General features: G+C 38.9%; 1 long non-coding RNA gene across 8 annotated transcripts in view; it reads right to left on the bottom strand.

Annotated features, from left to right (window-relative positions):
- LOC110356824 (uncharacterized) overlaps positions 1–23,002 on the bottom strand; it is a 156,043-nt gene that overhangs the window by 73,024 nt on the left and 60,017 nt on the right. For 7 of the 8 annotated variants that reach the window (XR_010469070.1, XR_010469071.1, XR_010469069.1 and 4 more), the window contains exon 2: positions 9,094–9,186. The exons of the other annotated variant lie outside the window; for it this stretch is intronic. This is a non-coding gene — a long non-coding RNA (uncharacterized LOC110356824). The remainder of the gene's footprint in view (positions 1–9,093; positions 9,187–23,002) is intronic. 8 annotated transcript variants of the gene reach the window in all.

The following is a 23,002-nucleotide window of genomic DNA, read 5'->3' as shown; positions in this document are numbered from 1 at the left end:
TCCAGTACAAATGAAGCACACAACAAACAGAAATCGGTCAGTGGTTTCAGTTTTGTCTTCATTAACTACTGCCCAGTGGAAAAATATCCACAGCTAATATCCCTTACTTTCTGTGTGAAGAAGTGGTGAAGTCACAGAATCACAGAATCACAGAGTGTCAGGGATTGGAAGGGCCCTGGAAAGCTCATCCAGTGCAATCCCCCCATGAAGCAGGAACACCCAGATGAGGTTACACAGGAAGGTGTCCAGGCGGGTTGGAATGTCTGCAGAAAAGAAGACTCCACAACCTCCCTGGGCAGCCTGTTCCAGGCTCTGCCACCCTCACTGGGAAGAAGTTCCTTCTCAAATTTAAGTGGAACCTCTTGTGTTCCAGTTTGAACCCATTACTCCTTGTCCTATCATTGGCTGTCACCAAGAAGAGCCTGGCTCCATCTTCCTGACACTCACCCTTTATATATTTGTAAACACTAATGAGGTCACCTCTCTCAGTCTCCTCTTCTCCAGCTCCAGAGCCCCAGCTCCCTCAGCCTTTCCTCACACGGGAGATGCTCCACTCCCTTCAGCATCTTTGTTGCCCTGTGCTGGACTCTCTCCAGCAGTTCCCTGTCCTTCTGGAACTGAGGGGCCACAACTGGACACAGTATTCCAGATCACCTAAGGAGCCTGTTTCAAAGGCCTGGATTCATCAAGCTATTTCAGTATTGTGAATACCTCTGCTAAGTTTTTTTCTTTATCTTTATTACACATAACTAATTCTGTACTGTAATTCTGTACTTTTGTAGCACTACTCAATTCCTCTCTTGAGGCTCTGTGAACCCTAATCTTCTAAAGCAGGGATGTCAAACTTATGTTCACTAGGGGCTACATCTGCGTGTTCTAAAGTCCCCTTGTCTCATGTCCCACCGAGAAGTATGAGTTGGGGGGAGAGATGACTCAGGTTCGTGGGTCCCCTTGTTTGGAAAACAGAACACACAGTACTTAAGGTTCGTAAATAAAAGGCTTTTATTTTGCGGCTTTGCCCAACTGGCAAATGATTTGGTGGCAGAAGGATTTATGTTATTGTAGATCCAACTGGTAAACATAAAAAGTTTGTAACACATGTGGGGCTGTAAATCTAATGTTACTATGTTACTTATAAAAAAGGAAAGCAAAAGAATAGAATTATAAGAGAGAAAGATTTTACCATCCTTATGGCTCTGCTTTATGTGTGATGGAGTTCATAGTCTCAGATCCAGCAACGTGCGGTGTCCTCTGGTGTCTTGTTCAGTTCATGTGGTGAGACTGGTGGGTGCAGCGGTCCTCAGGATGGTGGGTGGATGCCTCCAGTGCTTGCACAAGGTGGGCCTTTATAGCCCTCTAGTTTGCCTGCTTGTGGAATTTTTGGTCTTTTGTGGTGGTGTTATTGCAAAAGATGGAAAAGTCTGGGTGAGTGATTGCATAAGATTGACAAGTCTTGGGCCATCTTGAAGGGTCATGGCTTTTCCCTTAGTGCCACGTTAGGCCTCTCAGAAGTCGGAGCTACCTGTTCTCCAACACATCCCCCACCTCTTGTATCACCCAGCCGGCCTCGTTTGTGGCTCATTAGTTTGTCGTTGATATGTAAATCGCAATTTAGCCTATACTGAATGTCCCATCTCCTGCTCATTGGAATGTTCCATCTCAAGTGACTACAAATGTCCCATCTCCTATGTGTGGATGAACAAGTTCTATTTGAGCCATTATCTTACTAAGTCTCTGACACCTTGCCATTATTTTGTTTCCTTCGGTGTAGCTGTCAGCCACGTAGTATTTTCTTAATAAAACTGGTCAACCGATATTGTTGGCCAGTTTACTCAATAAATATTTAAATGCATGTTTTAAACATTATTCTGGCAAGAACTATGACATAGTTTTGTTCTACTCACTAATTAATAACTAAATAAATATACATATTACATGTCCTCTATAGATACGTATATATGCCTGTTTGTTTCTTGGTCAGGGAAATATCATAATGATGAAGCCTTTGGCAGTTTAAGAGAGTAATTTCCTAGAATGAATTCCAATTCCAGCCTTACCTCATCCCTTAAACAGTTTCTGACTATAAGATAAGTCAAGGAAATTTGGCCAATGCTTGGTGACTCCAAAAATGAAACTCCAGTGTGTGCTACCAATAGTTCTGCAGGAAGATAATGCAATTACTGGCATAAAATGCAATTTTTTGGTAAAATTAATATTATGTATATTATATAAATATGTCTTCTTTCTTTCTTTTTTTTTTTTTTTTTTTTTTTTCCTAAAATAAACAAGGCAATAGGTTTGTGTGTGTATTTGTGTGCTTTTTTGTGGGTTTCTTTGTTCATTTGTTTGGGGTTTTTTATATGTTTTTTCTTCCCCAGGCTTTTTATTTGCTACTGAAAATGAGTTTTGTCTTTAAAAAACCTTTTATTTTTATAAGAGTGATGCTAGATATTACTTCCACACCATTTGCTCAGCACTTCTTTTTATTCAATTATTTAGCAATGTTAAGTGAAACAGCATTTAGTTACTAGGTTTTCTACAGCATAATTTGCTGAATCAGAAGTGATTTATAGTCATCAAATAAAATTAAAGTGGTGTGTAGCTGGACTAATTCATTATGTTTACTACAGGCAGTAAATATTCTTGCACATAATCATTATGTTATAACTGTAAAATCAGATATGATTAAAGAGCAAATATAGAACGGGTGTATTTAATAAATCACACAAAGGGCTCACAAACTTGCTATTTGAAGTGGACAAAGTGCAGAAGTGGTTTTGCCTGTGAGGAAAGCCTATCTGTCTATCCAACCCTCTATCCAAGGTATTTCAGGGCATTATCATTTTGGCATCAACGTCTCAATTAGTGACAAGAGCTACGGAATGAGCCCCCATTTCCATTATATTTCTGCTATTGGCAGGAATGAGTTTATTTAGCGACAATAAGCATGATGTTGTAAGTGTCCACTCCATAAAGTCCATGCTTGTACCAATGCCTGCATACAAACGTCGTGTTTTTTAGACCCATAGTTGGGGCATTCATTAAAACTTTTCTGCATGCAGACGTAGCTCTCAGTCCCTGCCTTAGAGCTGTGAGTAATCACCAACCTCAAGTGGCAGCCGTGTGGCTAAATGTGTTGCTTCGTGGGGAGGTTTCATCAGGCATCTGAAATGTATTTGACATTAGGACCTATTGAGAAGTGGCCTTTATTAGCAGGGTGGGTTTAGCTGTGGCTTTCTCACAGGTTTATGTGTTTAATTAACTGGGAGAACGGAGGGGAGGAGTGGGAGCTGGAAGCACAGGAAGGCTTGCAAAAAAGCCAAAAACATGTGGAAGTGTGGTGCAATTCTGAAGGTGTCAAATAGTTTTAATAAAAAAACAAACCAAAACAACAACAACAAAAAAACAACTAACTTTTCCTTGCACTAGAGGGACTTAGTTGCCTTTTCACTTGACTTTTTATGCAGCACAAATTTTTTGAGACCTTAGCAAAATGAAACACACAGCACACAGTTTACACCAGTGTGCTCAGCTTATTTGTGCTACAGCTGTAGATACATCAGGAAAATAAACCGCATTTCCTAAGATGTCAGCTGTTCCTCCTCCTGCAGCTCACGGGTTACTGGTTCAAATGATATGAGTCAGGACGGAAAATAACACACAGCGCAATGTGTGTATTTCTGAGCAAAACACATACGCATAATTGAAACAGTTGTGCTCAGTGATGACTTCATCATCATTTGATATACACATGTAAATACAGGATTGCGTAAAAACAGAAAATGAAGTGAATCTTCTTTTTCATTGCTGCTCACTTTTATTTTGGAATGCATCAGTTATAATTCACATGACAGTTATTTTAATTTTCCTGAGAGTAGAGAGCACTGATGGAAGTCGTTTGGCCTCATTTTCATATGAGGAACACCCATATCAGACTGCTGTATTTCTCTATTGCTCTTTGCCCAGTTGGAATAAAACCCCAACAACAGCAGGAAGCAGCAACCCATGCAGCCACACAAACGTAGCAGAGGAACTGAGCTAGTTCTCATTTATCTTTGAAACAGAGCTGTGAAAACAATTATTTTGCCAGCCTAAAGCAACACCTTTAGTTTAACCGGCTTTAGATCCTGGGTTTTGTTGATCCAAAGTGACATTTCAGGGTTTTCTAAACTATGAGGCCCCTCCTGCTGGAAAGAGTCCAGCGCAGGGCAACAAAGATGCTGAAGTGAGTGGAGCATCTCCCTTATGAGGAAAGGCTGAGGGAACTGGGGGTCTTTAGCTTGGAGAAGAGGAGACTGAGGGGTGACCTTATTAGTGTTTACAGATATATAAAGGGTGAGTGTCAGGAGGATGGAGCCAGGCTCTTCTCGGTGACAGCCAATGATAGGACAAGGGGTAATGGGTTCAAACTGGAACACAAGAGGTTCCACTTAAATATGAGAAGAAACGTCTTCATGGTGAGGGTGGCAGAGCCTGGCCCAGGCTGCCCAGGGGGATTGTGGAGTCTCCTGCTCTGCAGACATTCCAACCCGCCTGGACACCTTCCTGTGTAACCTCATCTGGGTGTTCCTGCTCCATGGGGGGATTGCACTGGATGAGCTTTCCAGGGCCCTTCAACCCCTGACATCCTGTGATTCTGTGATACTGTGTTGAGGAGAGACATAGTAACATCAGGCTGTCTAAAATCTCCATTTCAAACATCTGAGGTATTTTTATCAGTTTTCCAAAGGAATGCTTTATCATGAGGGATTAAAATAACTAAGATTTCAGAAGGATTTGGAGAAAAGGGAAATCAATTAAAGCAAATCTTCATTTTTTCTTTTTCTTCCAGACTCAGCTATTCCGTGATTTGGTGATGCCACAATCATCACCATCCTTCCAAACCCCACTCCTTTATTGTTTTATTTTTCATGACAGCTTACCTGCCCTCAAAATGTCAATATAGAAAACCTTTTCACGAAATTCACCCTCAATTTTAGGAACCTAGAAATTTCTGCTGAAATATGCTGGCAGGCAAGGCTTTGTCAGGAAGGTGTGGGGCCAGCTCTTCTCCCAGGCAGTAAGACAATTTGGGTTAAAAGAGCTTGTGACATCAGATATGCCAAGGAATTAATTGATTTTTAGATGGACAACAAATTCTGTGCCCTGATTCAGACTGATTAATAATCCTCTATTGATTTTTTGGTTTTCTTTACAGTAGAAACATTTTTCAGCTGAAACTCTCCGTGTCTATCTTGGTTGTGTGCCATTGATGCCATTTCACAGCAGGTACATAGAATTTGATTTCTCTAAACTCAGGCTTCATAAGTGGTTATGTTTTATTTCTCTTTGGTCACAAGTATTAACTTCAAGGAGCACCAGTGCTGTAGCAGAAATAAGAGCTACCAGTTGCCCATGCTGCAATTAAAACAGTATTGGAACATGGTACAATAAAAAACCCCAACATACTGGGCTTTATTTTTGTTGCATTTTTGTTCCTCTAGCCATCTCATACCCACAGCAAACTAGGAATTGGTGCATGTCCATCTCCAACCTCTATACATCCTGTATTTAATTTTCGGTGGCCATCCATCTCCAGCAACTAGCCATGAGCCAAACGGGTCACACTCCCTTGACCCTGGATCTGAAGGTGCAGATGCTGATGCACATCACTAAGAGCAGGAGATTTTGACAGTTTTACTCATACCGAAGAGATATTTCTGCCTCCATAGCTATCTATGGTGGAGATATGCCTGCAGGCTGTGTGATTTGGGTCTTTTTTGATCAGACTGCGTATGTTTTTTTGGTTACTTTCATGCCTTAATTGACCTGCTTATTCATCACTTAACAGAAATAAATCGTTTTAATCTGCTCCACATCTTTCCTGTGCATCAGCATTTCTCTGGTGAATCTTTATGATATATTCAGGCAAAAATAAAAACATCCACATTATTGAATGGTCAAACACAAGAAAATTCAAAGAAAAAAAAAATAAAGTTTAAAGGCTTTGAAAAGGAAAGGCCTTTTTAAAGGAAATAAACAAAACCAAGACCAAAACCAATAAAACCTTTATTCTCCAATGTATTTTCCTTTGTCCAGACATCATTTTGGAAATATTAGGCAGTAGTATGTTTTTGCAAGAACCTACTGGATTCTGACCATGTTGGATATACTACAGGAATAGTTTTCATCCCTGATTATTCCCTGTCCTCTCCTCCAATTTCGTAAAGATGGAACAAAATCAAGACAGAGAAAACAAATAGTAAATTATTGGTATTAGCCATATAGCTTAACACACTGTTGGAAGGTTTTTCAGCAAATGGAAAAAATTAGAGGTTGAACATATGGAACCCTACAAAAGAGGAACACACACACACAAAATCTGAGAGCGTGAAATTGCTGGTTTTTAGGTTTAATTTAAACCAAATCCTTGTTTACCAGTTCATCTACTCTAAAAATAACATTTTCGTTTTTGGCTGCTGAGAGTTTCTTCAAGTTTTCAAATCTTGTTTTGAGATTGCAGTGATATAGAATTGCATTACTTCTACTAATCAAATATGTCAGTATACTTCAACACTTTTTAAAAGAAAACTTACTATCCAGGTTGTCCCAAAATGTGTTTGTGTCTGAAAGCCTGTGTTTTAAAAGCTGATATTTGGGAGGCTTCTCATGATCCTTATCCTGTTGTAGGACCCTGAGGAGTACTCAGCATCCTCAGGGTGCCCACAGAAATCACTTAAGCCAGGTCACATAAACAGAAGTTCTCCTCGGTTCCTGGATTCTCCCCCAGAAGTCATCAGTTGTGGCATTTTACAGCTGCTCTCATTTTCCTCCTGTTTCTCTCCTTTCTTTGAATCATGTATTACATGTGCAAGACAGATAAACTGCACATTACATGTTTTTCAGCATTTTTTTCCTCCTCCTCTTTTGTTTCTTATTTTGAAGTGTAATCACAGACGGTATGAACGGCCTTGTTAAGGATTTCTTTATATTGACCTGATTGGGACAGAAGATTTTCTGTAAGAAGTCAGAAGGGGCCTCGTATGTAATTACGCTGATGAATTAGCACATTGAGACAATTGTTTGCGATAGTAACGCATTGCTGTGCTGAAGCTGCCACCAGCTGGAACCACTTTTAAAGCTGGTGCTGAGAGAATTATAAAGGCAAGATTGGCAGGAGAAATAGAAAGCAATAGGTGTGGAAGGAAATTAATGGACAGAGAAAAAAACCCAGACTAATTAAGTAAGAAATAAGGTACCTTTACAAACGCTTTTCACAGCCTCAGAGAAATAAAGCCTTGAGTTTGGCAAAGAATTAATACATTAAGAAAAAAAAAAAATCAGATCAGCTGATTACCTGAGTCAATGTCATCAAGGCTTTACTGTATTTTGAAGTATCTGAATTAAGTTAATACAGACTTGGAAGACATACACCATATTTGCCTATAAAACAGTAGCACATAAGGTTTCCTTCAGGTTTGCAGAGAATGCAGCATTTCTTCCTCGTGTCCAGCCTGAATCTCTGTTCCTTTGCCTTGAAACCATCACCCCTTGTCCTATTGCAACAGGCCCTGCTTAAAAGTCTCTACCCATCTTTCTTATTGTCCCCTTTTAAGTACAGAAAGGTTGCAATTAGGTGTCCCTGGAGCTTCTCTTCTCCAGCTGAACACCCCAACTCTCAGCCTGTCCTCCCAGCAGAGCTGTTCCAGCCTCAGATCATTTCTGTGGCTCCTCTGGCCCCTCTCCAGCAGGTCCATGTGTGTCCTGTGCTGAGGACCCAGAGCTGGACCAGCACTGCAGGGGGGTCTCACCAAAGTGGAGCAGAGGGGCAGAACCACCAGCCTCCACCTGCTGCCCACGCTCCTTTTGATGCAACTCAAGATACAATTGGCCTTCTGGGTTGCAAGCACACATTGCCAGCTCATTTTCAATCTTTCACCCCCCCAGCACCACCAAGTCCTTCTCCCCAGGGCTGTTCTCCATCCCTGCATCCCCAGCCTGGACTGATACTGGGGTTGCCCCGACCCAGGTGCAGGACCTTGCACTTGACCTTGTTGAGCCTCATGAGCTTCACACGAGCCCATTTCTCAAGCTTGTCCAGGTCCCTCTGGATGGCATCCCATCCTTCAGGTGTATCAGCTGCACCACTCAGCTTGGTGTCATAACAGATAGAGCAAGTGCTTAGACAGCAGCCATGCTGTAATACGGCCTTGAAGTATTATATGCCTGAAATCTCTCTTCTTTTGCTGAGAATCAAACATAAGGTCTCACACAAACATTATTTCAAGGATGTTGGATAAGAGGTAAAGAGTAGTCTTCACATACCACTGTTATGACACAGCAAGATGTGGGGAAAAAAACACAGTAAGAGTTAGCCCTTTTTGTTTCCCCCAAACAGAAATGATAATGTCCATCATTTTTCTTGTTAGCTAATACAAGTTGTCCACCTTCAGGCCAAAGAGGATGTAAAACTGGTGGTTATGCTGTTAGCTTTCTGTCAAAATATAGGCTTCTTGGAAGTGATCTTCCCTGTTACCCCAGATATTAACTAGGTATTAATTAACATAGGGAGGAACCAAACTAACTCAGGTGAGATTTTGTCTCCTAGATGTCCTTCACTACACAACACTCTGTAAACTCTTTTATCACAACAGAGTAAGAACAGATTTGTAGTCACATGTTCATCCTGTCCTTCTATTTTCATTCGTGTTTAAATGGCACGCCTTTCCTCTTGACACACATCAATGATTTTGAACCTAGTAATTTTAAATTACTGAGGCATTATTATAGTTTAAATTTTCAGGTGGTATTTTAGTAATATACAGCAGAGTCTCTCTACTACAAGGAAGTAGATGGAAGTAGTCCTCAAAACATAAGCAGTACCCTATGAAGCATATTCTGTACTTAGAGACAGACAAGCTAAGGAAGGAAAAAAAGTAGATTAAAATATATTTTCTTCTACCACTTCAATACCGTATAGAAAGAAGTACAATTGAAAAATGAAGTGATCTTAAAACTGACTGTGCGTGTGGATTATTGAAAACTAGAAAGGTTCCATAAGTTCCCAGGTTGACTGCAGGACTCCTTTCAAAATAGTCATTTTAACATACTTACCTCTCCAGTTTACCAGATCAGACCTCAGTCATGTTTGCTTCAAGAAGGAGTCCTTTTTCTACCTTCTAAACTAGTGTCACCATCAGTCTGTGCCTGAAAATACAAAGAGATAGCAATGTACCAGCTCTCCTTCCACTGCTGGTTTTCCAGAGAAGTGCCTGATGTCTCTCTCAGTGGAAAAAAAACAGTATTTTTTTTTACTTGCAGGTGGTCAGGATTGAGATTGCTGAGAAACAAGTTTTGTGCAGCACGGGCTGAGAGTAGCTGTGGAATAGAGCTCAGAGGGTTGTGGTCAACAGTGCAGAGTCTATTTGGAGGCCTGTGGTCAGTGGGGTTCCCCAGGGGTCAGTATTAGGTCCGGTTCTGTTCAACCTGTTCATCAGTGACTTGGATGAAGAGTCTGAGTGCACCCTCAGCAAGTTTGCTGATGATACCAAACTGGGAGGAAGGGCTGACACACCAGGAGGTTGTGCTGCCATTCAGTGAGACCTGGACAGATTGGAGGACTGGGCAGAGAAGAACCTCATGAAGTTCAACAAGGGCAAGTGTGGAGTCATCCTGGGGAGGAACAACCTCAGGTACCAGTATATTTTAGGGATGGACCTGCCAGAAAGCAGCACTGCAGAGAAGAACTTGGGAGTTCTGGTAGACAACAGGTTAACCATGAGTTAACAGTGTGCCCTTGTGGCCAAGAAGGACAATGGTATCCTGGGGTGCATTAGAAAAACTGTGACCAGCAGGTGGAGGGAGGTTTGTTGTTCCTCTCTATTCTGCCCTGATGAGGCCACATCTGAAGGGTCCAGTTCTGGGCTCCCCAGTTTAAGAAGGAGAAGGAATTGCTGGAGAGAGTCCAGCAGTGGGCTACGAAGATGATGAGGAGTCTGGAGCACCTTTCTTATGAGGAGAGATGGAGAGAGCTCGGTCTATTCAGATGGGGAAGAGAAGCTGAGAGGAGATCTCATCAATGTTTATAAATATCTCAAGGGTGGGTGTCAAGAGGATGGACGAGACTCCTTTCAGTGGTGCCCAATGATGGGATGAGGGGCAATGGACACAGACTGAAGCACAGGAGGTTCCATCTGAATATGAGGAGAAACTTCTTCACTTTGAGGTGCCAGAGCCCTGGAACAGGCTGCACAGAGAGGTTGTGGAGTCATTTTGGAGACATCCAAACCCATCTGGACATGGTCCTGTGTGATCTGCTCTGGTGAACCTGCTTTAGCAGGTGGGTTGGACTGGATGATCTCCAGAGGTCCCTTCCAACCCCAACCATTCTGTGATTCTGTGATTATTGTTTTTCCCTTGACAGAAAGAAGCAGTGTTTTTCTATGTATCAGTGGGCTATTATTTAGATATAGATACTGACATCTGAAACTTTGTGCAAAACTTTCTATAATGTCTTTTACTCACGCCAAAAAAATTACATCAAAATTGGTGATCAAATGAGCCACACACCTCACCAAGCAAAGCATTCTCGCCTTTCACAGTTGACTCTAACAGCACATGTCATTACCAGACAACTTACTTCAAATTCCTAGAGATACTATGCTATTTCTGTTGTTCTGTCCATCTCATCCCATTTTAATAAGCCTAGCCAAAAGATAGATCTTAACTCTTTTTGCTTCTCTTTTAAGATATCAACTCTTACTTCACAGAGCTGAGCTGACACCAAAGGTCTGCAAACTATTTGGAGCCCAAAACTACTGTGGATTTCAACAGGAGTAAAAGATGTCACCTGGGAGAAAACATACCCTACCCTGATGCTTCATTGATTTAGTGTAATTTCAAATCAAAACACACCCCATCCTCCAAGTACTGTGTCTGTAAATTCATATGTTTAAATCACTATTTTGCCTTTAACTTGTATGTATTTAGCATACTAGCTCTGTCTGACAGAGTATCACACCTCAAATGTTACAGGCATTCAGCAAAGGGTTAGACTTCATTTAAGAACTAATGCTTAACTGATTTTTCATGGGTTACTATCTTGATATTGGAGAGATTGAAGATTTTACTGTCATTTCTAAGGACAATGGTGATGGTAGTAGTACAGAAACAGAGATATAGACGATCATACATACAAGGAAGATAAACACATATACATTTAGTACTTAGAAGCAATATAGAACACATTTGGATTTTGTTTTTTTTTTCATTCTCTTGCATTCAAATACTCAGACAGTAATCATTTTAGGGAATTTGTACAAAGTGAAGATATTGTAACTTAATGATATTAAGTGACTCCTCCCAAGATTTTGAAGAAGTCTACACTTCCCTTACATTATCATACATTAGTAACAATCCTAAGTAATTGTAATGTATGAAAATTGAGTTCCTTGACTGGAACAACCATCTATTCAGCAAACAAGAGTAGCTGATAAACGCTTTCTTGTCACCAATATTCATGGAAAGGAAACTCAAAGAAATTTAGAGGGGAAACAACAAAATAAGAAATGTGAAAAGCATTAATGTGATGCTAGAGATGAAAACTGAACAGGCAGTTTTGGATGAGTGTTTATAGAAGTGTAAGCAACTTCATATCATTTCTTTAATAGAGAAAATTAAATGCATAAACTATGTTAATAGGATGGCATAGTTCAGAATTTAAACATAGGAGCTGGAAATTGAAGTTATCTTTCCTGCTGCAACTGGACATGGGCTGAACATGGGCTCTTCAGGCTGCACTGACTGAAAGTCCAAGCAAAAGAACCGTTATACATGAAAAGACATATATTAATTTATAGGCTTCATTCACTTAATGCATCAAAGTTAAAGTTTATGTTGGTAACTTAACATTTTATATCTTATACTTCATCTTATGTTTAGCATTCAGTTATATGAGGAACATTAAAGAAGCCTGCCTTCTGAACCTAGACGAGATAAGCTGAGTTATACTAATTGAATTCCAAAGTGTTGTGTAGGAATGCAGGCATTGGCAATACCATGTCCTGAAAGGAAAAATGTCTGCTAAACCTCATAATCCACCCAAAGCTACAGGTGAGTGAGGTGTACATCCCTTACGTGTGCTAGATTGAACAACTGAGTTGATTTTGAAGAAAAACACCTTCTGACTCCTGGGGTAGAAGCTGCTGGCATGTGTTGGGTGGGTGTCTCCTCTGTGGAGGAGCTGGCATCCAAAACACCGATGGGACACCGGAGGTGTGTTTTAGGAAGTAACACGAGTGTCCTTCTCCATGGGAAGTAGAAAGAGAAAGGAAAACGAAGGGGAGGAGCTCAACCACCAGCATTTTGGTAACCAACACCACGAGATGCTTAGTCCTTTTTGAGAGCACATCATGAGGTTCCTTCTCTGAATGGCTCCCTGGAGAGATCTGATTTCCTCTGTGGAGTGTACAGAGAGGTTAAAAAACCCTCAATCCATGAAAGTGCACAGTGGGAATTCCTCTGAAAGTTCATCCCTTCACCGGATCACCTCTGATTAAAGATGTTTGATTAAACTTTTATCAGTAAACGATGCACATGTATTTGTGTACACATATAGGACTGTATATATGTCCTTTTGAAGATTTACCTGAAAATGGGAGTGATCCTGTAGAACAATTCTTACTAGCTAGAAAATGTATAATAAAGTAGTGGAACCCAGCTTAAAAAATTTATATGAATTCTGTGAATGCTGTTAAAATAATTTAGTGACTATATCTAAGATCAATAAAAATACTTCCCATTTCAATAGCCTGTATTTTACAGTAGCTCCAAATACATATTTAAACAACTTAAATACCTGAACACAAGAGTGCTTTCTCGCACTTCATGTTGGCTAAAACAGCATCATGACATAATTGAAAAATTCTACTGTTAAATAAATATTTATGTTATCGTAATGTAATAAGGTTGTTATTGTAATGTAATAAAGTTCATGGGTTTGTATAATTTGGCAACAGACTCCAGTCCACTCTAGTCACAGGTCACCTGAGACCACTAAAACTTAAACACTATTGATAGATTAAAGTGAATGCTTGATATAAATATCCTGCTTCCATTATATTATTTCTACCTTAAAGGTAGGACAAATTGTTTAAAACATAAGGTTAAAAACCCAGCAAATTATTCAGCTTGGAATCTTTCAAGTGTAGCCTCTTCATTAGAGGCAGAATATTAGTTTTTAGAAGGACTTGTAAAACAACACTAAAGGAAAAATCAGCAGATAACTAAAAGTGTCTCCTGTGTTAAAAATTATAACTGCTGCCAATAGCTGGTAGAAGACAGATGAAAATACAATAGTTTTATATAGTTTACTCCTGACTAATTTACAAACACATTCCTGTGCCTATAGTTTTCTGAAACAGAGTTTGAAGAATTACTGCAGCTGTTTACCTAAAGCAGAGAAGTAGAAGACAGGAGAAATCTTGTAACATCCTCAGCCATCAGATTATATTTTCATAGAGCTCTTTAAGGAAGACAGACTGTGCAAAGCAGTTGCTGATAGTTGAATTACCAGATTCTTTTACAACCAAAAGAACGATGTTAGACGTTCCTCCTGGCAGCACAGATCTGCCTTTAAATGGATAATCATTAGTATAAAACTAGCATGTAACATTTGTGCTTGAAAAGTCAAATCAAATGAAAATACAATTAGCCGTAGATTTCAGCCATTTAATTATTCATCCTGAGCAGCATATAAAAGTGTAAAGCTCTGTGACTGGCAAGCTGTATTTATAAAACCTGTTCAAGATATTTAACTCTCAAGCTTAGCTGTAATTTTCACATTATGACATGAATTTCTCTGGCTTAAATGTCATGTCTGTGTTATATACAGATTTTATCATTATCAAATTTTCCATTAACAATTTGTGTAAAAAAACACAGCAACAAACAAATACTCAACAGAATAGATAACAGTAAAGCTTAGAACTTTGGTTTTAATATAAATAGCAATTAACCTCTGTAATTTTTAGACACAGAAATGTACAGTTAGCTTAATAGGGGAGGACTGTAACAGTATTTATTAATTTTTTAGATTAATGCCAGTTACAGTATGAAATCACAGGATAACCTGATGGACTTGACACAGAGAAGGTAAACAAATGAAAAATGTTAAATAGCAGCAAGGCAGCTATTACGATAAGGAGAGTGTAAATCAATCAAAAATTAATTTGGACATAAACATGACTATAATATAATTAGCTCAATTTTTTATAAACTTTTCAAAGTATAATTTTCCCATTATTTTGTGTCAGTTTATCTCCTCCTTTTTTTTTTTTTCTCTCGGGATTTTCTTCAGATATTTTCAGAACACCACTGAAATATAATAAATTTTCAACAATAAAAGCTGGTTTATTTTTGATATTCATAGCATGAACACATTATTTTTAATACTCTAATTTTATTTTACAACTGTCAAAACAACTTTTAGCTCTGAATGATAGTTTCAGAAATTCTGTAAGAATTTCAGCAGTTCCAGAAATATGCGTTTGATTACTGAGAGACTTTTCATACAGAATAGTGCAATACCCTCAAATACAACTATTAATAACTAACAGAAAAACTGTATTTCTTTGACAATGATGAATAAAAATATTAGTTTTTAGATTGTTATGATCTAGATGATTATTTGATTCTTCAGCTAAAATTAATTCAAAAGCAAAATTTTCACTCAGTTTATTGAATTTGGGGATCATCTATTACACAGAACAGTGACGCTGTTTAAAAACAGATTGTTTTAATCCTGATTCTGCTTTTATTTCTTGGAGTATTGTCATTGATTCAGAGAGCCTCTGCCTATGAAAAGGAGCACCTGTAGACCCCCGGTAAGAAAAAGAAAATTAAATCTCAAGCAAAATAATACTTAAAAGAAATTAAATTTTCAGAGGCTGTCCCAATATTGACTGTTATCAGAAGAAAGATACCTATAGGATTAAATGTGTGCTTGTTCATGTTTCATCATTTCCTTCCATGGCCTGAAAGTAAATAGTTTTTTTTAATGTTTGTGGTTTTCTTGTTTTGTTTGTTTGTTTGCTTGTTTGCCTTTTTTTTTTTTTTTTGTGGATTGTTCTTGTTGGTTTTGTTTAATTTTTTAAGACACAGAAGCCAAAAAACTCAGACAGACAACAACAGGACATTAAAGCTGAGCTGTGTTCAGAGCCCCTCGATGAAAGCACTGTTCTCTGATCCATGCTGCTATTGTTGGTTTTAGTTTAGCTCCCTCTCAACCAATATCTAACGGGGCATGATTTAATAAGGTTTTATAGTCTCCAAGAATGGGAGGAGGGCAGTTGTGGTATTGTCATTCATCAAAGGGGGCCTTTCAGGTTTCTTTGCTTTCACCTGCTGGGACCCATTTGGTCTCTTTCAAAGAGAATGCAATGACAAAATGAATGAGAAATGCTAGAATAAGAGTCCCTTATTCTACCCAATAGTATAATCAATGAGTACTTGTAATCCCTATTGTACTTCACAGAGGTAGTTGTAAGACAATTAAATCTTGCTTCTTGGGCAAATGGTTTTGGTAGTTAACCTGAAACAGCCAACAATATTGTAGAGCATGAATGCATCTGAAGCAGTGATGTAATGGGATACTGCTTAGCTAGAAAAGCCTGGTGGTTTGTTATTTTTTTTTGGTAGCCTGGAACTTCAGTAAGTGAGAGAGATAATTACAGAAAAATACTGGAGCGGAGCAGAAAAGATTCTAAATTTAATTCTCAAAGATGTGAAAGGGGTGAATAATCCTTATATACGCACTTTTAAGTGCACAGTTCATATCTTAAATGTACAACAAGAGTCATATTTTTATCGCAATCTGAATTCTAAATGGTGGCTTAATAAATAGCAAACATTTACATAGTTAACACTATCTTGATGTGACAACCAATTTAGCTTTAATTTCATTTGCATCAGCTAAATTCAATTCTGGCCTTTTTACTCCTTACTGAATTGCTTGCATGTCAAAAGCTTGTACTATTCTGAAGAGACATGCATTCACTCTGTACTCTGCATTATTTGTCCACCTTCTAATGCGTGGACGTCATTCTCTGAAAAGCACTTATCTCTGGCATCATGTCAGTTTATGTATTTCTCTCTTAAAAAAAATGCATTTTTGCTATTAGACTCACTCCTGCATCATTTACATATTTCAACAGAATTGTAAACATTTTTTGCTAGAATTAGAGTACTCCACAAAAAAGAAATGGCCAAATAAGAATCATTATGTCCAAGACAGCACAGGCAGAAGGCACTAGATTCAGCAGATATTCACCCTACTTTTATATATTATATAACAGATAAAGGGAAATAAATGTTATTTGTCATTTATAGTATGACATATCGCTAATGCATGTAGGCTTCTATTGTTTTAAACAGCATTTGTATCAACAGTTGAGATCAGACTGCCAATTTTCATTTTTTTACACCAGATTTTAAAGAGAAAAAGACCAAACTGAGTGCTGACATGGTTTAGCACTCTCCTGTTGGCAAATAGCTCCATTCTCTCATTTTTCAAGGATGTAAGAGTGTCTCTTTGGCAAAATGTTTTTGATACTCAGACACGAGACGATGCTTTGCATCAAATATGGGACAGTGCAATCCACCTTATGAAAATGATCAGATTTACAAATAAGTTAAAAAATACTAACTTTACTACTAACTTCCACTATGCATTTTTTTTAGGAGGTGCAATCTGAAAGAACTTATGGAAATACAGCAAGATTCTTAAAGCCCTTGAAGTGTTCTCCATGAATGCCACTGGAAAGATTCTAATCCTTGCCAGCTTTCCAGGTTCTACATGACTGTTTTGTGATAAATCCCATTGATGTTGATTAGTACTTTGAATTATAAATACTTTCAATCTTGTCTTAAACCTAAAGCTCCGTTTTCAGGGGAAGGCGACATAATAAATTTTAAAATTGTCATATGAAGTACCTATTCTTCATAAATGCTGTCCTGCAATGCAGATCTGGGACAAGGGAGAATAAAAACATAATCAGCTGTGCCTCAACTAAAAGGGGTGAGTCTAATTTTGGGCAGAAAGGATTGAAGTTTCTGGTTGGTTTTGACTAGATATTATGCTAATATTACATACTGTTGAGTAGAAAAACATGTTGGATGTGGGATAAAGTCCATAAAAGAAGAGGGATGTTCTCAGTCATGGTTTGGAGAAGGAGGCAGAGGGACATCAGTGAGGAAAACCTCTGCCCATATGCACACAACTGGTGATGGAGTTGTCAATGTCTTCCCCTTCTCGCTTTCGTAAATGTCCTTTTGCACAGAAAGTCCAATTCACTATCAGTTCTGGCAGAAGCGTGATTTGGTCTCCAGAATTGAACCAACACCCTCTGCCTGAGCATACCAGTAGACAAATCATTAAACCAAGGTTTAACACAAAAAACTATGTCTTTTGCTGGCAGTCATGGTTTTCTGTACAGCTCAATTTTTAAATGAAATAAATATACAATATAGTGTTAACATTTTATGCTCATGGTAGCTAACATTTGTTACTGTACTTTTGTCTTTCTCATTCTAATATAAGGTGTATAAGTGCCACCACACAGAAGTCAAGTGTCATTCCTTGGCGTTAGATCTGGTGTGAAACCCCAGGTCTCCAATTTTTAAGTCTCCTCTGTATGAAGAAGATTCTCAGATGATACTTCTAAGAATAACTGGCCATATATGGCCACAGCACCGAGCCAGCCTCATGAAAGGTTTATCTTCATCGCTCAACATGGCCATGGTCATGCTGGATGGGGACAGCAGCCAGCTGTGCTCTTCATGGCTTTCACCAGCACCAACAGGAGAAATCATTCCTCTAGTCTTCTCCTTTGTGCCCCATTTTTGTGTTTGTTTGGTGTATACTTCACCTTGTAAAGAGGAGGCATTTCTCTTCTGCAGCTCCTCAGACCTGGCTTAAGTGATGTGGTGGAGGGAGGACTCTACAGCTTCACTCTGACCTGCTTGGTAAATAAAGGCTACACTAGTGAAGATGGGATGCTTGTAGCTTTGTGGTGATGGAGAACTTGGCTGGCTAACCAGCACTGACAACATTGCTGAAGGCACCTCCTTCATCCTGGTTGCCTGACATAAAAATATCCATCACAGGAAAAGCAGCAAGAGTTGTCCCACTCTCTTATTGTATGGTATTGTTTTGTTTTGTTTTGTTTTGTTTTGTGGTTTGGTTTGGTTTGGTTTGGTTTGGTTTGGTTTGGTTTGGCTTGGCTTGGCTTGGTTTGGTTTTTAAGAAAAGGCTTATGAAAGTCATTTAGTGGCAGCCAGCTTTATTCTCTTATTTTTTGCTCCTGAATGCCAGGCTGAGCTTTGCTGGAGACCAATAGCCTTTGGCAGCATGCAAGGTGCATGAGACTTCAGAAAAATACACGTGGAAAACTGCGAGGTGAAGACTCTTCAGGTGGCTGTGCGCTGTTTTTGAGGGCAGCATTAGCACGTCTGTTGAGTTTGGTTGGTGCGATGGTGTGAGACGAAGAAAACACAAGTGCTCCTGTGCATAGAAGAAGGTTCAAAAGCATTAATTGTGCCCCTTATTTTTATTTTCTTCTTTATCGTGCACATTAAGGGTGTGAGATACCATATTTTAAACCACTGGGAAGCTACTGTGAACTTACTTTTTTCTTTAGCAAGACACTTTCATCTCTGTTTTAACACATGGGTTTCAATACAGTTCCCTTTGGTTGCATTTGACCCATGGTGACTGGCTGGTAGCTGGCTGAATACTCTTCCTTTACGGGACTTTTATGTTATTTTGCTTTTAATAGATATTGGGATGTTTTAAATAAATTGAATCTGAGGCTGTAATACTGTTCCTATATCTCAAAATAACAAGAAAAAAAAAAAAAGATTTTTTATTTCCCAAATAAAAAAGCAGCATTTTGTTCTTGGTTTATATATATATATATTTATTTTTTTTTTTTTTACTTAGAGAGGGGCAGGTACTGATTTTTTTTTTGTGGAGCTGCATCATCAAGAATAGAAGTTCAGGGATGAACACAATATTATGCATTAATGCATAGCACAATAGTATTTGATGTATGCACACGGTAGTTACAGAGTTAATGTTTCAACAGTAATTCAGCAAGATAAGCTAACCAAGATCAAATCACAAGGTCACACAAAAAAACCCAAAGGAATAAAAAACCAGTAATCCTCACTTATGTCAGTGTGTCTGCTGTGCAAACGTAGGAGGGAATGTTTGTAGCCAGAAGACAGATATTTCAAATAAACAAGTCTATTTGTTCAGAAAGTATAATACACAGCAAAACATCTGCCCTTGTAGAACTTTTGCTATTTGTGTACAGGTGCAACAGAAGGATTCTTTTTTTCCTCTTCATAGCCCTACTTTTAGTCATCAGCTTAATTAGAACCTCCTCTCTTTGTACTTTCCCCTGGCTATTTGCACAGTGTTGGGGTTAAATGAGAGGGACAGATACGGTGGCTCTGTAGCCCTGCCAGGGCGCACTAACGTCTGTTCAAAATCGTAACATCAAAGTTATTTGGAATCATGCTTTAAGGTGATTTAAACACAATTTCAATTCAAAACAACATTTTATAAAATCACCATTTTGAAATTGCATTTCTTGGCTGGGTTTTATGCATGCACACAGACCTCAAATGGCTGCTGGTTTTGCTAGAAGTGCCTGATGGTTTTTCCACAGCAGACTGACATTACCTGACTTGCTGGGCCACGTGGTTAAACATCACTAAACCGATGGTTAGGAGTGATATTCACCAGTGGGACTGAAAAGATACAGGTTATGTTTGTGGAAAAGTCATAGATAATTCAAGAGTGCCTGATGAGTTGTCATCACAGGGTTTTTTTTTGATGTTTAATTTGTTTTACTCTGTTTTAGGTGGAGATGTTTCATCTGAAAAAATTTAACCTCAAGTTCTTTCCTGTACAAAATTCTATGCAAAGCTTCACACGAGCAGTAGAATTTCCTACACTGAGGCCAGATTCTTCATATACTCCAAAGGAATTGCATTCACTCACACTTATCACAGCTTAGAACTTTCCACCATATCACACTAGTGATATGACTCTGACTCAGATTTGTGAGACATTTTGCAAGACTCATCACATTACTTGTAGTAATACAGAATTCTGAAGCGTAAGATACTAAAATAAAACAAAAAACAAACCCAAACCAACCCAACCAAACCAAAACCAAAACACCAACAAAGCAAAAAAGAAACAAACAAAACCAACAAAAGACCCAAACCAAACAAATAAAACACACAGAAAAAGGATGACCAAGGAAGATTGCTAGTTCAATAAAAGGTGTAAACAAAGAGTGGCCTGCACTGAAAAACGATCTGTTCAGGAGACATATTCAGGGTCTGGGTTGCATAGCAGCAAGACTCATCTCAAGGTTTTCACAGCTGTGTTGTTTTACCTATGAATTAGACATAAATTCTGGATTCTGATTCTGTTACAAGATGTGGCAACTTTATTTAAAACATCTTTGAGAGAAGAGAGCTTCCCAAAAAAAACACAAGAGCTATATCAAGCATACACATTATAATCCAAGTCAGGGAAAAAATGGTCCAGTTTCAGAATTTAATCTGCCAGCACACACAGGACACCAAAATCTCAGCTTTGTTTTAGCCAGGTTAGAGGCATATGAGGTTTGAATTATTTTTGATAGAACCATGTGAAATTAGTGTTTTAGCAATTACAAACATTTCAGCTTCACTTGAGAAAGAAAATAAAATCCTAGCCTGAGCCCAAAGCAAAAGAATTGTTTCATGTATCTTTAGAAAATAGAAGTAAATTTATAAATTTTTGTGGATTATGTGGACTTGTATAAGAACAAACTAGAAGCTAAGAAGTCTATATAAACTTAACTGTACCAATAGCATATGAAATAAATCATTGTCCTGTTTCCTAGTGTGTATTACATTTTTTGAGAATATGTAATTTTTCTACAAGAGGTTTAAAAGAGTTTCTTAAAACATACTCCAAACTACAACAGATTTTACATTCATGCACTGCTGAGAACAGAGGCTTAGTTTTACTTTTTCGTTTTCTGCTATTTTAAATCAAGCACTTATCCAGGAGATCAAAAAATGGACATTTTGTGATGGCGGAAATGACAGTGTGTACTGGAATTTGGTAATTTTTCATGGAGTAAAGGTGCAGATAGTGTTAAGAAGCTTATTAGATGTGCCACAAAGGTGTAGGGACAAGCAGGACGAATTTATCTCAAATGTGATGCTGCTGAAATCAGCAAATCTGCACCAGGAAGGGATGGATGTAGAGTGTTTGGGAGGAAAAACAAACAAACAAACAAAAAACCAACAACAACAACAACAAAAACACAACAAAAACAAAACAAAACAAAAAACACAGACAAAAAAAAAAGAAAAAAAAAGAAAATAAAAAAAATAAAAAAGACAAGCAAAACCCACGCATGTTGTCTTCCCGCGGGGCTGCGCGGCCCTGCGCGGTGCGCTCCTGCCATCTAGCGGCTCCCGCGGAACATCGCGGACGGGCGTCCTGTCCCAGCACCGCGGCCCCGCGCGGAGCTCCCGCCGCTGGTGCGCGGATACCGGCCCGGAGGATCACAAGGGAAGGGATTGGATAGCTTGGGGCAATTTATGAGTAATTAACGGAAACAAGGGAACGGAAGAAGGAGGGACGGAGAAAATAAAAGAAGGAAAGGAAAGGAAAGGAAAGGAAAGGAAAGGAAAGGAAAGGAAAGGAAAGGAAAGGAAAGGAAAGGAAAGGAAAGGAAAGGAAAGGAAAGGAAAGGAAAGGAAAGGAAAGGAAAGGAAAGGAAAGGAAAGGAAAGGAAAGGAAAGGAAAGGAAAGGAAAGGAAAGGAAAGGAAAGGAAAGGAAAGGAAAGGAAAGGAAAGGAAAGGAAAGGAAAGGAAAGGAAAGGAAAGGAAAGGAAAGGAAAGGAAAGGAAAGGAAAGGAAAGGAAAGGAAAGGAAAGGAAAGGAAAGGAAAGGAAAGGAAAGGAAAGGAAAGGAAAGGAAAGGAAAGAGGAAAGGAAAGAGGAAAGGAAAGAGGAAAGGAAAGAGGAAAGGAAAGAGGAAAGGAAAGAGGAAAGGAAAGAGGAAAGGAAAGAGGAAAGGAAAGAGGAAAGGAAAGAGGAAAGGAAAGAGGAAAGGAAAGAGGAAAGGAAAGAGGAAAGGAAAGAGGAAAGGAAAGAGGAAAGGAAAGAGGAAAGGAAAGAGGAAAGGAAAGAGGAAAGGAAAGAGGAAAGGAAAGAGGAAAGGAAAGAGGAAAGGAAAGAGGAAAGGAAAGAGGAAAGGAAAGAGGAAAGGAAAGAGGAAAGGAAAGAGGAAAGGAAAGAGGAAAGGAAAGAGGAAAGGAAAGAGGAAAGGAAAGAGGAAAGGAAAGAGGAAAGGAAAGAGGAAAGGAAAGAGGAAAGGAAAGAGGAAAGGAAAGAGGAAAGGAAAGAGGAAAGGAAAGAGGAAAGGAAAGAGGAAAGGAAAGAGGAAAGGAAAGAGGAAAGGAAAGAGGAAAGGAAAGAGGAAGAGGAAAGAGGAAAGGAAAGAGGAAAGGAAAGAGGAAAGGAAAGAGGAAAGGAAAGAGGAAAGGAAAGAGGAAAGGAAAGAGGAAAGGAAAGAGGAAAGGAAAGAGGAAAGGAAAGAGGAAAGGAAAGAGGAAAGGAAGAAGGAAAGGAAGAAGGAAAGGAAGAAGGAAAGGAAGAAGGAAAGGAAGAAGGAAAGGAAAAAGGAAAGGAAAAAGGAAAGGAAAAAGGAAAGGAAAAAGGAAAGGAAAGAGGAAAGGAAAGAGGAAAGGAAAGAGGAAAGGAAAGAGGAAAGGAAAGAGGAAAGGAAAGAGGAAAGGAAAGAGGAAAGGAAAGAGGAAAGGAAAGAGGAAAGGAAAAAGGAAAGGAAAGAGGAAAGGAAAAAGGAAAGGAAAGAGGAAAGGAAAAAGGAAAGGAAAGAGGAAAGGAAAAAGGAAAGGAAAAAGGAAAGGAAAAAGGAAAGGAAAAA

The sequence above is a fragment of the Columba livia genome, chromosome Z, assembly GCF_036013475.1.
Source record: "Columba livia isolate bColLiv1 breed racing homer chromosome Z, bColLiv1.pat.W.v2, whole genome shotgun sequence".
NCBI classification, from domain to species: Eukaryota; Metazoa; Chordata; class Aves; order Columbiformes; family Columbidae; genus Columba; species Columba livia.
The sequence above is the reverse complement of the archived record's forward strand: the minus strand, read 5'-3'. Positions and strand labels throughout refer to the sequence as shown.